At 38.9% G+C, this 16,794-nt stretch overlaps 1 long non-coding RNA gene across 1 annotated transcript in view; it reads left to right on the top strand.

Annotated features, from left to right (window-relative positions):
* LOC125965284 (uncharacterized) overlaps window positions 1-13,507 on the top strand; it is a 28,268-nt gene extending 14,761 nt beyond the window's left edge. The window contains exons 2-3 of the long non-coding RNA XR_007478998.1: window positions 11,917-12,041; window positions 13,422-13,507. This is a non-coding gene — a long non-coding RNA (uncharacterized LOC125965284). The remainder of the gene's footprint in view (window positions 1-11,916; window positions 12,042-13,421) is intronic.
* Window positions 13,508-16,794: the final 3,287 nt, after the last annotated feature.

Genomic DNA, 16,794 nt, shown 5'->3' with positions numbered 1-16,794 from the left:
AAGTAGTTTTGAAATGCTCACTACCTATGATTTATGAATTACTTAACTTTTCTAAACTCACGAGTACCAATAATAATTCCTTCCTCACAGGGTCATTGAAAGTATTGAATAAATTCACGAGGATAAGAGTGTAGAACAGTGTAAGTACTTGGTGGTGATTTCTTTCCCAGATCTTCAGAGAGGACAAGGACCCTGAGTTTCCAGTAGCAGTATCTTGGTGCTACATGTGAAGTTAACTTGGTTGATATTGCCTTGTCCCACCATTCTGGTGGATTTCCAAGGAAAGTCTTCAAATTAGTTCATTGTCAACAAATGAGCTGTGTAAAAATTGCTCTCTCATCCCCATTCCAACCACCTGGAAATCATCCTTGAGTTGACTCTAGAACAGTCTGAAGCTGTATATTAGCACGACTTTATTCTCTGGGCCCATCAGTCACCGGGGAAAACAGAATGAAATATAAATTCTGGTGGCCTTCTGTAAGATACATAACTCTATAATGATGAAAACTTATAATATGGGTGTATATGTTTTTTTAAACAAACCTAAGAACCGTAAATCAAGGTGCATATAATCAAGAAATCCCCTATGGCTCTTCAACACAACAGATACCCCAAATTCTCTAAATAAACTGATCGTGTTCCCATGATTACAAGCAGAATTGATCCCATTGTGCCTTTGTAAAAGTTCTTTTATAAATTAAAATTTTATTTGTTCAAAAAGATGTCTTCCTTTCTCCAAATGATATTTCCCAAAGGAGATATTTTGTTTACCACACCTAGGGAAAAATGTGTCTGTATTAAACCTGACTCTTATTTTAATAGAAATGGGAGACATGTTACTTTTTTTTTTTTTTTCTCCATGGTCATTCTTTGACTGAACAATGTAATTGATGCTGAGAACTCTGCTCTCAGGCTGGATATAAGAGTTCAAAAAGTCTGGAAGTCTGGAAAAAATTATTCCCTTTTCTTATCACTTTGATGACTGATCTTAATAATTCCAGTGTGATATTTTCTTCACCAACCAAATGCTTAAGTTCACGTGTTTTGGTATTAGCATAGAAAGCAAATTGGGCTAAAAATGTATCACCAGCCAGTTTGCTTTATATAATGAATAGCTTTCTTTTCTGCGAATCAGGAAAATTATCTTCTAGGATAAAACCTGTGATTAACCTTGAAGAGCTCAAACTTGTATAAATGTTGGATTGATTTTGAGAAAGGACAAAAAAGTGACCATCAAATAGATCCTGGTTTATTCAGGAAAAAATAATTCTGCGTTGTTACCTGTTTCGTTCACCTCAAAATACTCTACCCCATCTTGCTTCTTCAGATTCAATCTTCATTCCCAAATCACTCCCAAATTGCAGCTAAATACAGTACTTTTTAGGCTTGTCAAGTTGTGACTCCCTGAAAGTTAACTTGGAAATATCTAAGTGTCAGATGACCAAAGCAGACCTGTGATTTTATTTTAGGGAGAAGTGCCCAGTGGGAAAACCAAGTGATGTTTTACTTCAAAGGATTAAGTCAGGGTAGGAGAAAATGTGGCGTCCGGAAATATTACATTTAATGTTTCCTAGTCTTTTAGATGATCCCATTATGGCAAGAACAAACAAGTGAATTTACAATAATTTCAACCAAGCAGTCACACAAAAAATCCAAAAAAGGAAATGTGTGTGTATTCTAGAAACTGAAAGCTCTGGGGTTGATTAGTAATGAAATGTCTGTGGAATTAAAAATAACATCAGAAAGTTTTTTTTAGAATAATAATAAACTGTCAAAAGTATATCACCCTCCTCAAGATTCTGCTTGTTCCTTGCAAAGAGTTTCAACGTATTCTGGAGCAAGAGGGAAGTTCTCATCTGCAAAAGTACAGCTAAAGTGATGGATGCAAGGAAGAGAGAAAGACTTGTCTTTCCTTCTCCCTTCATTGTGGCGGCGGTAAAAAGCTCCAGGGCCTCCTGTCCGTGACCTTAGTCTTTTGCAGAGGGCCAGGGGGGTGCAGGCCGGACTCAAGCTTGCCTTTAGTCAGTGATCTGTGAATAGCTCTCGGTCCCTTAATGACGTGAGCGCAGGCTCCAAAGGGAGCGGGTGACTCAGAGCGCAAGAGGCACGGAGATTGCCTGAGCAGCCATTAGCACGTCATTGGTAATCCCAGCGACACCGTTCACATCCGCGGTATTTGTCTCCATGCTCTCTGAGGAAGGTTGTGAGGATGTTTTATTTAATGGCTCTGGGCTGCCTTCTGCCTGACGGATTGCTTGTCTGCAGGGCTTACTAACACTTGCCGATCTTACAAGAGGAGAGGGCTGGGGGATGCGGAATTCCTAGTATAGTTACAGGCCACTTCCTTGAACGCAGACAGGATGCTTCTGCACTTTAGAAACTGCATGGTAAATGAAAACTGCAGCCCTAGTCCTTTCACTTTATGACAGAAAGAAGCAGAGACTCAGCCGAGATTGTGCACAGCAAATTCTGTGTAATTCCATAAATATCTGTTAAACATCTAGGGAAGTATAAAATAGTGGTGAAGAGGTCGGTTTGTATAGTCCGATAAGGGTCCATCTGAATGCCAGTTCTGTTGCTTTCTATTTCTGTGACTTTAGGTGAATTACTTATGATCTTTGAGCCCTGATTATTTTATCTGCAAAATGGAAATAACGGTGACCTCATAGGATTGTTGTAAAGATTAAATGATTGAAAGTATGTATATCACCACCTGGCAAATAACAAGCACAGAATCCGTGGTAACTGTTTCTCTTTCCTGGGCACTGGGTTAGGTGCTGGGCTATAGGAATCCATAAAATGCAGTTCATCCTTGGAAGAACCACAGCGTAGGGAGAGACAGGCAAGGAGACAAAACAGCTGTAATGCAGTGTGATACATCTGCATTAGCACAGTGCTTCTAGAATGTCACTGTGTATGAGGATCACCTGCGCAGCTTGTAAAAATGAAGGTTTTGATTCAGTAGATCTGGGGCAGATCTAAGTGCATTTTTTACAAGCACCCAGGTGTTCATGATGACTCTGGTCCAAGGACCCTACTTCGCAGGAGCAGGAACCTAGAGCAATGTTTACAGTGCAACAGGGATAACTGAAGGCGCAGCAGATCCTGACTGTTCACCTCTGACTTTCTGCCTTGTGGATGTTGGACTCTGAACCTTTTCCTCCCATCTTTCCATTCTCCTGCTTGCCACCAGGACCTCGCTCACATCCAATACCAAAATGCTAAGCAAAGGGAGGAAAAGCTCAATGAGAGGCATGTTTAGCCAGGACAACTTTTGGAAAAGGTAAATCTTGAGCCCCAACTTCAAGATAGTAGCGGACATGGGTGGTCACTTCAAAGGGTGAAAGAAAAAGGAGCAGAAAATTGTGCCTTTCCTGTCAAGTGCGTAAAATTGTTGGTTTAATATATTTCAAAAACCAGGGAATACGCAACGAGAGTTAAATATAGTTATTGAACATTTGCCACATTTATGAACTTCAAAAATGTTGCGAGAACATTTTTATTTTTTCCTTCTCACACGGGAGGCTTTGGAAATGTGTTCAATTAGCTCGGATACCAACCCCAGTGGGTGGGGAGTTCCATGTGCACCTCCCACGATTTCTTATGGGTGTAACTCCTGCAAGCAGCGCCAAGCAAACACGGCCCTGGCTGCTTTCCTTTTGACAACTGAAGTTTCATTCCAGGTCAGTCCTAGAGGCAATGCTTGGGCTTAATCTCAGGGCATTGGAGCAGTTAGGTTAGTACCCATTTGGTCTGCAAATCTGTGTTTGGGGATCTGACACTTCCTATCGTGGCTTCTCTGAATCATCAGTATGCCTCCTATTCATTCACACCTTCTGGACTCTGCTCACCCTGACACCAGGGCACCCTCCCAACTCTCCTCACCTGACTGAATTTTAAAACCTAGTTGATGATTCATTGTTCTGGTCAAGGCAATCTTCATCCCACATCGGATACTTCTTTTCTTTTCAACCAGACTGTCCGGCAACCCCTGTAAGACTTTAAGGTCTTTGTGTGTTTCAGTCTGTGTGTATCCTTCATACCACTTAGCTTTGAGCCATCTACACTGTAGGGGCCACAGACCTACTCACTAGCAGTGATTATGAGCCTCCGCTTTTCAGTTGGACAGTCCTGGATTTGAAGCCCAACCTTGCTGCTCAATAGCTGTCTAACCTCATGCAAAGCACATTAGCAACAACATGGCCACACTAACAGTGTTAATAATGACTCTCTTCTGAGTTCTTACTGGGTACCAGGCCATCGTGCAGATATTTTACATGTACTCTCTCATTCAGTCATTATAATGACCTTATGAGGTGGACACCATAATGCTTGATCAAAGTCGCAACTTCATATGTGACATGTATTATTTACAGTAATTGCTGTTTCAGTAATAGCTACCTCTCCTGTAAATAAGATAATGTATGCACAAGACTGTGTGTGACACTAGTAAACATGCATATGTGAACCTTCATGCACACATGCCCACATGCTGAACCTATATACTTGGACAGCACAAGCACATAAAACCCATCATTTGAAATACTTGCTTCTATTCTTTCCTTCCCTATCTCAGTGATTCACATTACCACCCACCCACTCACGCAAGCCAATAACCTAAGACGTATCCTAGGTTCGTCCCATTCCTATAGCACCTATTATGTGCCACACACTGTTCTAAGCACTCTGTCATACCAACCGTATGAGGTCAGTATCAGTATACCTCACATTTTACATTTTAATAAAACCTTAATACTCATACAATCCTTGGAGTAAGTACCACTAATGTCCTCATTTTACAGATGAGTAAACCAAGGCACAGAGTGAATAAATAACTGGCATGTGGTTCCATGAGGAGGAGCTTGTATTTTACCCCAGCCTGGCCACTGTGTTATCCTCAACCCCATTTCTAACTGATTACCATGTCCTATTACTCTATTTTCTAAATGGCTTTTGAATCCCTAGTCTTCTTTCAATCCCCACTGCCATCTCATGGAACTGTGGGCCCCTGTCACCTAGTTACTTTCCCTGCATCCAGTTTTTCACCCTTTGTAAATCATCCTCTACCTGCTACAGCCATGAGTTTTCTATGGTGCACATATAATCACCAGTCTTTAGCTTATAATCTTTCAATGGTCTTAACTGCCTTTAGAATAAAGTCTAAGTTCCAAGGTCCTCTATAGGTGGCCTCTCATCTTTTGTCTTCTACTTGCCCCATTTGTATTTTATAAGTGAATGAACTACTTTCAGTTACTAGAATTTCCTCTGTAGAAAGTTTCGATGGAAAAATAATAATATGGAACCAGATAGTGTATTAAGCCCTTTACATGTGATACTAACTCTTTCAATCCTCGCACAACCCCATGAGGGCTGTTGCACTATAATCACCATACGAAACACAGAGTGGCTTACAAACTGAGGCACAGAGGGATTAAGTAACTTGCCCAATTTCACATGGCTTGGATTTAAATCTAAGTGGTGTTGGCTCCAGAGTTCTTGTTCTTTGCCATCACGCTTGGAAAAGCAGGTAGGGCATGCTGATGCAGTGAAAACGTATTTGGAGGAAGACCAGCCCACCACCCAATCAGGTGGCTAAGGAGGCCTTAGTCTGGTCTACATCCTTGTAAGGTCCAGAAATCTGTTCTCAAAACTATTCCTACCTACAGTCACAATGACCTGATGTATGAAGCCAGAATGCCTGTTTACTAAATTACAATGAGATCTGTAACTCTCCATTGGATTAGCTAGACTACACAAACACAGCACCCTTTTAAGAGCACAGTATCAAAGCAGGGGGAACAAGTCATATGCTTCTCATGCTTCATAACTTCAAATTCTGATAGCACTCTACTCTCCACTATGGGGATATAACTTTAAGGTGGGCAGGGTACCTGTGTTAGCATGACAGCAGCCTCCCCTCCCCACCCTTGTAGATAAGACTTGGATAGGCACTGACCTATTACTGCCTTACTCATCCTGTGGGAAAGTCCTATAATTATTTCTTTACATATGTTAACATTCTTAATCTTGTTACAGGTATGAGAGCCATTCTTTCTTTAAATTTTGTTTCAAATATCTTAACTCCAATTCATAATGTGTAGATTCATTGTTTAACGCCTGGAGAGGAATCTTATTTCCTTTCCTTTCAAAAATGGTGGTCACTCAGAAACTGCATTCTGCCAAGTTTGCTCACAGCTCTATTGCTTTACACATGAGGTCCCACTACTCGACTAACACTAAATCATTTATCAAGACCTAACTCTTGCCTCTTTCGGTGACACATTGTTCAATTTTGCTAGGCTGGGCTGGGTAATCCACTTCTGTGTGTGCACTCTGTTCCTATCTCCTCAATAATGTATCTCACAATGTGTCTACTTATTCACACTTGTAATTACGTATTTAGTGTCTGTATTGTCTCTGCATATCTGGCTTAGAGTCTTTCATGAGGTTGTAGTCCAGATGTCAGTGGGACCGCAGTCATTTAATGGTTTCACTTGGTCTGAAAGATCTGCTCCCAAGTTAGCTCACTCACATACCTACCTAGTTACTGCTGGTGGTTGGCAAGAGGCCTAAGTTTCTTGCTGGGTGACCCTGTCCGTATGGCTCCCTGAGTATCTTATAAAACATCAGCTGGTTTCCCCCAGAGCAAGTGCCCCAAGAGAACAAGATAGAAGAGACAGTGTCTTTTAAGACCCAGCCTCAAGAGTCATAAACTATCATTTCCACAATATCCTGTTGGTTGCATAGATCAGTCTGGAAAGGGATTAGCAAGGGTGTGAACACCAGGAGGCAGGGATCTTCGGGCCACCTTGGAAGCTAATTACCACAACCTACACTTGCCTTTTTCTGTCCTGTGGGTTACAAGCACAGAGCCCAGTGCTTGTCAATAGTCAAGGCTTTCTAAATAGTAACTGGATTAAGAGAAGGAAGGAAGGAAAAGAAGGAAGGAAAAAGAAGGAGAGAGAAAGGAAAGAACAATGAAGAAAAGAAGGAATTATAGTTATTTCTTTACCTCTGTCCCTGAGGATAGGAACTGGGATGTTCTTTAAAAACACTTTAGTTGAAGCAGTTTACTCTTAGTATGGAGTAGTATCTTCATGAATGTTAGTTGATTGAATGATTGAACATATGAGTGATAAACGCATGAATAAGTGCTGAATTAAATGAAATTGTCTTGTTTTCTGACTGATCAAAAGCTATCTGAGGATAAAAACTAGATCATTTCCTTTTTTACCCTTATTATGCCTATTATAGTACTAAGCTAATTTTAAGCCCCTACATTTCTTTTCTTTTTTTTTTGAGTTAATGTATGGATAATTGAGCAGGTCATAGAGGTCACTGCCCAATGAAGTTTATACATATTTTTTAGGTAGTTTCTTTGGTTTGGGAATATCATATATCAGCCCAGAAGCCCAGTTTCTCTTCCTCCTCTTCAACTCAGTCTAAACAGCAAAATAACAGTAGCTGGTATGTCAGTGGAAGACATTAATTTACTTCAAAAATAGTAGAGAGGGAGTCTCTACTGTTTTTGAAGTAAATGATTCTCAAATACAGGCATATCTTGTTTTATTGTGTTTTGCTTTATTGTGCTTCTCAGACATTTCATTTTTTACAAATGGAAGGTTTGTAGTGACCCTGCGTAGAGCAAGTCTACTGGTACACACTCCAATAGCATCTGCTCACTTTGTGTCTCTGTGTCATATTTTGGTAATGCTTGCAATTTTCAAACTTTTTTTATTATTACTATATTTGTTATGGTGATCTCTGATCAGTGATCTTTGATGTTACTATTGTAATTGTTATGGGGTGCCATGAACTGCACCCATATAAGATGATGAACTTAATCGATAAATGTTGTGTGTGTTCTGACAGCCCCATTGACCAACCATTTCCCCATTTCTCTCCTTCTGCTTGGGTCTCCCTATTCCCTGAGATACAACAATATTGAATTTAGGCCAATTAATAACCCTACAGTGTCCTCTAAGTGTTCAAATGAAAGGAAGAGTTGAACATCTCTCACTTTAAATCAAAAGCTAGGAATGATTAAGCTTAATGAGGAAGGCATGTTGAAAGCCAAGATAGGCCAAAGGCTAGGCCTCTCGTGCCACACAGTTAGCCAAGTTGTGAATGAAAAGGAAAAGTCCTTGAAGGAAACTGAAAGTGCTGCTCCAGTGAAAGTATGAATGATAAGAAAGTGAAACAACCTTATTGCTGACATGGTGAAAATTTGACTGGTCTGAATAGAAGATCCAACCAGCCACAACATTCCCTTAAGCCAAAGCCTAATCAAAGCCAAGGCTATAACTCTTTTCAATTCTCTGAATGCTGAGAGAGTTGATGAGGCTGTTGGAGAAAAGTTTGGAGCTGGCAGAAGTTGATTCATGAGGCTTAAGGAAAGACGCCATCTCTATAACATACAAGTGCAAGGTGAAGTAGCAAGTGCTGATGTAGAAGCTACAGGAAGTTATCCAGAAGGTCTAGCTGAGAAATTAATGAAGGTGTTTATACTAAACAAGAAATTTTCAATGTAGATGAAACAAGCTTATATTGGAAGAAGATGCCATCTAGGACTGTCATAGCTAGAGAGGAGAAGTCAAAGCTTCAAAGCTTTAAAGGACAGGCTGATTCTCTTCTTATGGGCTAATGCAGCTGGTGACTTCAAGTTGAAGCCAATGCTCATTTACCATTCTGAAAATCCTAGGACCCTTAAGAATTATGCTAAATCTACCCTGTGCTCTATAAATGGACCAACAAAGCCTGGATGACAGCATAACTGTTTACAACATGGTTTACTGAATATTTTAAGCACACTGTTGAGACCTACTGCCAGAAAAAAAGATTCCTTTCAAAATATCGCTGCTTATTGACAATATACCTTGTCACTCAAGAGCTCTGATGGAGACGTATAACTAGATTCATGTTCTTTATGCCTGCTATAACACAACATCCATTTTGTAGCCCATGGATCAAGGAGTAATTTCAACTTTCAAGTCCCATTACTTAAATACTTTTCATAAGGCTATATCTGCCATAGGTAGGGATTCCTCTGATGGATCAGGACAAGTCAGTTGAAAACCTTCTGGAAAGGATACACCATTCTATATGCCATTAGGAACATTCATGATTCAGGGGAAGAAGTCAAAATATCAACATTAACTGTAACTTGGAGGAAGCTGATTCCAACCCCCATGGATGACTTTGAGGGGTTCAAGACTTCAGTGGAGGGAAAAACTTCATGTGTGTTGGAAATAGCAAGAGAACTAGAATTAGCAGTATAGCCTGAATATGTGACTGAATTGCTGCTATCTCATGATAAAACTTTAATGGATGAGGAGTTACTTCTTATGGATGTATGAAGAAAGTGGTTTCTTGAGATGGAATCTACTCCTGGTGAAGATGTGATGAAGACAGTTGAAATGACAACAGAGAATTTAGAATATTACATAAAATTAGTTTATAAAGCAGAGGGAGGGTTTCAGAGGATTGATCCCAATTCTGCAAGAAGTTCTACTGTGGGTAAAATGCTATCAAACAGCATTTCATGTTGCAGAGAAATCATTCATGAAGGTAAGAGTCAATCAATGTGGCAAACTTCATTGTTGTCTTATTTTAAGAAATTGCCACAGCCACCCCAACCTTCAGCAACACCACCCTGATCAGTCAGCAGCCATCAACACTGAGGCAAGACCCTCCATCAGCTGAAGGCTCAGATGATGGTTAGCATTTTTTAGCAATATAGTACTTTTTAACTAAGGTATGTACATTTTTTAAGACATAATGCTATTGCTCCCTTAAAACACTGTAGTATAGTGTAGACATGACTTTTATATTCACTGGAAACCAAAAAAATTGTGTGACTTGCTTTATTGAGCTATTCACTTGATTTCAGTGGTCTGGAACTGAACCCTCAGTATCTCTGATGTATGTCTGTATGTACAATGGAATATTATTCAGCCACGAGAAATACGATAGCATGAATGGAACTTGAAGGCATTATACTAAGTGAGATAAGTCAGACAGAGGAAGACAAATATGATATCACTTACATGTGGAATTTCAAAAAGCTGAAGTTGAAGCAACAGAGAGTAGAATGGTGGTTACCAGAGGCTGGGAGGCAGCAGAATTAGAGAAATGTTGTTTAAGAGTATAAGTTTACAACTAGTAGATAAATCCTGGAGCTCCAATGCACAGCATAGTGATTATAGTCAACAATATTGTATTATAAATTTCAAAGTGTCTGAGAGACTAGATCTTAATTGTTCTCACCACAAAATAGAAATAATTATGTGCTGTGATAGACGTGTTAGCTAATGCTACAGTGGTAATCATACTGAAATATATAAATATATCAAATCAATGCACTGTAAACCTTAAACATACACAAGGTTATATGTCACTTAGATCTCAATACAAAATCTAAGCTTCTGAGTTTACTGGTATTGCTACTTCAGATACTTCTGTTAACCCAGGTCTTTAAGTATATTTCTCATAAAGGAGATGATGTTTCCTTATTTTTGTATAGCACTGAATTGTTCACAGAATATTTTCATATTCATTCTCTCATTTAATCCTTACAATAACTGCATGAGATGGGTAATATCCCTGTTTTTAAGATTAAATGGCTGAATTTTTCCTAGGCCATGATTGCCCAAGGCCACATTATTTTGAATGCAGCAGAGCTAGAATTAGAACCAAAGATACCCTCTTCGAATTTTCAACATTTCCCTCCTGAACTGGAAATTATAGTGCATGTGTATGTATGTGATTTTGTATTCTTTCTTTCTATATCCTGAAAACTCTGAGAAGTTTCTATTTTATTTAAAAAATATAGTCCCACTCTTTGTCACCCATAGACTTGTTAAGAGAATGACTGATACAATGGACAACAGTAGTGAATCTAGGCAGTGGGCAGTTTCTTTCATATGGGCAGAGCCAGAGAGCAGAAGCTGACTTTGGAAGAAGAGTGTTGCAGGCAGGTGGGGGGTGGAGTTAAGACAGTCTGGCAGGAGACACTCTACCCCAAGACTGATTCAAAGATAGGACTCTTGGCCTGATGTCTTGGGCATATTTGGTTGAAAAACAGCAACAAAAGAAGAGATACATTCATATAACTTAAGAACAAGGGAATGCATTGTGCAGTCACAGGAAAATTACCCATAAATAAAATGCTAGAATTACAGCCAAGCCTCAAGGGATCTGGAAAATCATCAGACACCCATTCTCTGTCCTTGCTCTGTTTCTGAAGACACACCGGCTCTCATCTCTCCTTCTCCAGGCAGATATTTCATCCCTCTCTCTCAGCAGATTGGTCTTTTCTACTCACTCCCAATTGGTTTATATCTCCCCAACTTAGTGGTCTTTGCTTTGCATGGACTCTCTGCTTGGCTTGCTGCAAAATATAGTAACCCTTTTGTGTCCAGATTCTAAATGCATAGAAGAGGAAATATGATTGACCAGTCTTGGGCTGATGCTTGTCACTGGTTCAATCGGCCATGATCAAGCAATGAGGTCACATGGTATGAATATCATAGTCCAAGGCTATAGGTTGGGCAGTACTCTAAGAAATAAGTATGGGTATCAACAAAAGTAATACAACTTTTGGTTCATCTAAGACCCTATGAAACCAAGGCTAAGAAGAGTGAAATTAGGACACATCTGCAGTACACTTCATGATCATTTGCAGGGTGACTTGACGTTGAACTTCTAAGCCATTTGTCTAGAAATCCTTAAGATGGCTCTATATAGGGGTAGCATTGCCCTTCTAGTCTGTGGTACAATAGAACTGGCAGCTGAGAAGAGCAGAGAGTCACTGGGGCAGAAAGTCAAGCAGATCATTAGGTTCTTTGAAACCAAAAGAGCCAATTCCTTATCTGGGTTAAAACTTCTCTGAAATTAAAATTTAGACTTTCTGGATAGGCCCAACATGGAGGTCTGGCTGCCTCAATAAAAATAACAACATGAAATCCCCAGGCAGCTGCTGGAGCAATACTTGTCATTGAGGAAGGCAGAAAATCAACATCTGATGAGCAACTATGTGCCAGGTACTTTACTTTGTTATTTAATTCTGTCATGGCAATCCTCTGAAGTCATCAACATCACTCCCATTTTACAAAGGAGGAAATGGGTTAAGTCATAAACAAGAAGTTCTCTGATGCTCGAGCTACCAGCCAGTCTAAGCCCCTTTTAATTTCAGTGCTCCTCTCTTTCTCCCCTCCCCTCCCTTACCTTTCTCCTTTCTTCCCCTCCCATCCCTTTCCTTCCCATCCCTTCCCTTTTTTCCCTTCCTTTTCCTTTCATTCCATTTCATTTTTCCTTTGAAGATTTCAGATCAGGCTGTGTGCTTCAGGCCATTTTCTCACACCATATTTGTTATGGATATGACTAGTCTGACCTGTGAGTGTTTGATTCCCTGCCTTCACCCAACCCATTGATACTGGTGATGCTGGACCCTATGATCCTACTCAGAGACCCAGGATTGCCTGTTCCTAGTTCCTGCCTGTCCTTATATGGCTGGTCATCCCAGAGTACTTGAGAGTCCTTCTTGGTTCAAGCACCACTGTTCTGAGTGTCATCTATTGCTATCACCATCACGGCCAATATTTACCACTCTCATATTATGGAATCTCCTTTATTTCTTGGCAGTCAACAGTTAGCATTTCTTTTTCAAACCAGAAATGTCCAAAGCATTTCTCATTATTAGCAAAAGGGTCTCAATACTCACGCTTTCACTCTACTCAGATTTGGGTCCAAATGTGATTACAGTGAAACCAATTGTGATGATAAATCTGACCATCTCCTCTGTAACTCAATCATTTGGACACTAACAAAGGGAATTGTAGGGGCTTAAGGGAAGAGCCAGGACAGCAATTATAGGGCTGGCCTTTAAAAGAGATATTGGAAATATTTAAGCCTTTACATTTAGGTTTGGTGGCAGAGCAAAAAAAAAAAAAAAACAGTTATGATCATAGTTACCATCCTGAAGAGTAATTTCTTATGTGCCATTATAGTCTGTGTGACATTTAGGGCTGGAGGCCACATTGACACTTTGTGTAAGATGCTCTCTGAGATTTTTCAAAACAACTTTATTGAGGTATGATGTCATGTAAAAATTTGTATGTATCTAAAGTATACAACTTGAGTTTGGAGATAAGTATAACCCTATAAAATCATCACCACCATCAAGGACATAAACATATCCATCACCTCCCAAAGTTTCCTCCTGCCTCTTTGTTGTTAATATCATTTGCATGCATGCATGTGTGTGTGTGTGTGTGTATGTGTGTGTGGTAAGAATGTTTAATGTAAGATCTGCCATCCTGGCAAATTTTAGGTATACAATATAGTACTGTTAGCTATAGATACCGTGCTTTATAGTAGGTTTCTAGAACTTATTTATCTTACAAAACTGCCACTTTTCCCAGAAGAAGTAGAGAAAAAGAAAGAGACTGAAAGCTTATTTTGAGAAATAATGACAGAAAACCTACAACAGAGCCGCCATAAAACTCTCAGTGGATTTCTCAGCAGAAACCTTGCAGGCCAGGAGAGAGTGAGATGATACATTCACAGTGCTGAAAGAAAAAAACTGCCAACCAAGAATACTATACTCAGCAAAGCTGTCCTTCAGAAAGGAAGGAGAAATAAACACATTTCAAGACAAAGAAAAGCTGAGGGAGTTCATCATCACTAGACCTGCCTTACAAGAAATTACTGAAAGGAGTTCTTTTTCCTTTTTAAAATTTATAATATTACTTAAAAATTTTTTTCTTATTAGTATCCATTTTATACACATAAGTGTATACATGTCAATCCCAATCTCCCAATTTATCACACCACAATTCCCACCCCCCGCTACCTTCCCCTTCGGTGTCCATACGTTTTTTCTCTAATTCTGTGCTCAATTTCTCCTCTGCAAACTGGTTCATCTGTACCATTTTCTAGGTTCCACATATATGCATTAATATACGATATTTGTTTTTCTCTTTCTGACTTGCTTCACTCTGTATGACAGTCTCTAGATGCATCAACGTCTCTACAAATGACCCAGTTTCATTCCTTTTTATGGCTGAGTAATATTCCATTGTATATATGCACCACATCTTCTTTATCCATTCGTCTGTTGATGGGCATTTAGGTTGCTTCCATGACCTGGCTATTGTAAATAGTGCTGCAATGAACATTGAGGTGCATGTGTCTTTTTGAATTATGGTTTTCTCTGGGTATATACCCAGTAGTGGGATTGCTGGGTCATATAGTAATTCTATTTTTACTTTTTTAAGGAACCTCCATACTGTCCTCCATAGTGGCTGTATCAATTTACTTTCCCACCAACAGTGCAAGAAGGTTCCCTTTCCTCCACACCCTCTCTAGCATTTGTTGTTTGTAGATTTTCTGATGATGTCTATTCTAACTGGTGTGGGGTGATACCTCACTGTAGTTTTGATTAGCATTTCCTTAATAATTAGTGGTGTTGAGAAGCTTTTCATGTGCTTCTTGGCTATCTGTATGTCTTCTTTGGAGAAATGACTATTTGGGTCTTTTGCCCATTTTTGGATTGGGTTGTTTGTTTTTTTTAATATTGAGCTGCATGAGCCTGTTTATATATTTTGGAGATTAATCCTTTGTCTGATGATTGATTTGCAAATATTTTCTCCCATTCTGAGGGTTGTCTTTTCATCTTGTTTATGGTTTCCTTTGCTGTGCAAAAGCTTTGAAGTTTCATTAGGTCCCATTTGTTTATTTTTGTTTTTATTTCCATTACTCTAGGAGGTAGATCAAAAAGATCTTGCTGTGATTTATGTCAAAGACTGTTCTTCCTATGTTTTCCTCTAAGAGTTTTATAGTGCCTGGTCTTACATTTAGTTCTCTAATCCATTTTGAGTTTATTTTTGTGTATGGTGTTCTAATTTCATTCTTTTAAGTGTAACTGTCCAGTTTTCCCAGCACCACTTATTAAAGAGGCTGTCTTTTCTCCATTGTATATCCTTGCCTCCTTTGTCATAGAGTAGTTGACCATAGGTGCGTGCGTTTATCTCTGGGCTTTCTATCCTGTTCCATTAATCTAATTTCTGTTTTTGTGCCATTACCATATTGTCTTGATTACTGTAGCTTTGTAGTATACTCTGAAGTCAGGGAGTCTGATTCCTCCAGCTATGTTTTTTTCCCTCAAGAATGCTTTGGCTATTCGGGGTCTTTTTTGTCGCAATACAAATTTTAAGAGTTTTTGTTCTACTTCTGTAAAATATACCATTGGTAATTTGATAGGGATTGCATTGAATCTGTAGATTGCTTTGGGTAGTATGGTCATTTTCACAATATTGATTCTTCCAATCCAAGAACATGTTATATCTCTCCATCTATTTGTATCATCTTTAATTTCTTTCATCAGTGTCTTAGTTTTCTGCATAAAGGTCTTTTGTCTCCCTGGGTAGGTTTATTCCTAGGTATTTTATTCTTTTTGTTGCAATGGTAAATGAGACTGTTTCCTTAACTTCTCTTTCAGATATTTCATCATTAGTGTATAGGAATGCAAGAGATTTCTGTGCATTAATTTTGTATCCCGCTACTTTACCAAATTCATTGATTAGCTCTAGTAGTTTTCTGGTGGCATCTTTAGGATTCTCTATGTATATTATCATGTCATCTGCAAACAGTGACAATTTTACTTCTTCTTTTACAAATTGTATTCTTTTTATTTATTTTTCTTCTCTGATTGCCATGGCTAGGACTTCCAAAACTATGTTGAATAATAGTGGTGAGAGTGGACATCCATGTCTTGTTCCTGATCTTAGAGGAAATGCTTTCAGTTTTTCACCATTGAGAATGATGTTTGCTGTGGGTTTGTCATATATGGCCTTTATTATGTTGAGGTAGGTTCCCTCTATGCCCACTTTCTGGAGAGTTCTTATCATGAAAGGATGTTGAATTTTGTCAAAAGCTTTTTCTGCATCTATTGAGATAATCATATGGTTTTTATTCTTCAGTTTGTTACTATGGTGTATCACATTGATTTGCCTATATTGAAGAATCCTTGCATCCCTGGGATAAATCCCAGTTGATCATGGTGTATGATCCTTTTAATGTGCTGTTGGATTCTGTTTGCTAGTATTTTGGTGAGGATTTTTGCATCCATATTCATCAGTGATATTGCCCTGTAATTTTCTTTTTTTGTAGTATCTTTGGTTTTGTTATCCAGGTGATGGTGGCCTCATAGAACGAGTTTGGGAGTGTTCCTTCCTCTGAAATTTTTTGGAAGAGTCTGAGAAGGATGGGTGTTAGCTCTTCTCTAAATGTTTGATAGAATTCACCTGTGAAGCCATCTGGTCCTAGACTTTTGTTTGTTGGAAGATTTTTAATCACAGTTTCAATTTCATTACTTGTAATTGGTCTGGTCATATTTTCCATTTCTTCCTGGTTCAGTCTTGGAAGGTTATACCTTTCTAAAAATTTGTCCATTTCTTCCAGGTTGTCCATTTTATTGGCATAGAGTTGCTTGTGGTAGTCTCTTAGGATGCCCTGTGTTTCTGTGGTGTGTGTTGTAACTTCTCCTTTTTCATTTCTAATTTTATTGATTTGAGTCCTCTCCCTCTTTTTCTTGATGAGTCTGGCTAATGGTTTATCAATTTGTTTATCTTCTCAAAGAACCAGCTTTTAGTTTTATTGATTTTTGCTATTGTTTTCTTTGTTTCTATTTCATTTATTTCTGCTCTGATCTTTATGATTTCTTTCCTTCTGCTAACTTTGGGGGTTTTTTGTTCTTCTTTCTCTAGTTCCTTTAGGTGTAACGTTAGATTGTTA

Source organism: Orcinus orca, chromosome 8 (genome assembly GCF_937001465.1).
Source record: "Orcinus orca chromosome 8, mOrcOrc1.1, whole genome shotgun sequence".
NCBI classification, from domain to species: domain Eukaryota; kingdom Metazoa; phylum Chordata; class Mammalia; order Artiodactyla; family Delphinidae; genus Orcinus; species Orcinus orca.
This window is presented reverse-complemented; position numbering and strand designations above follow the sequence as displayed.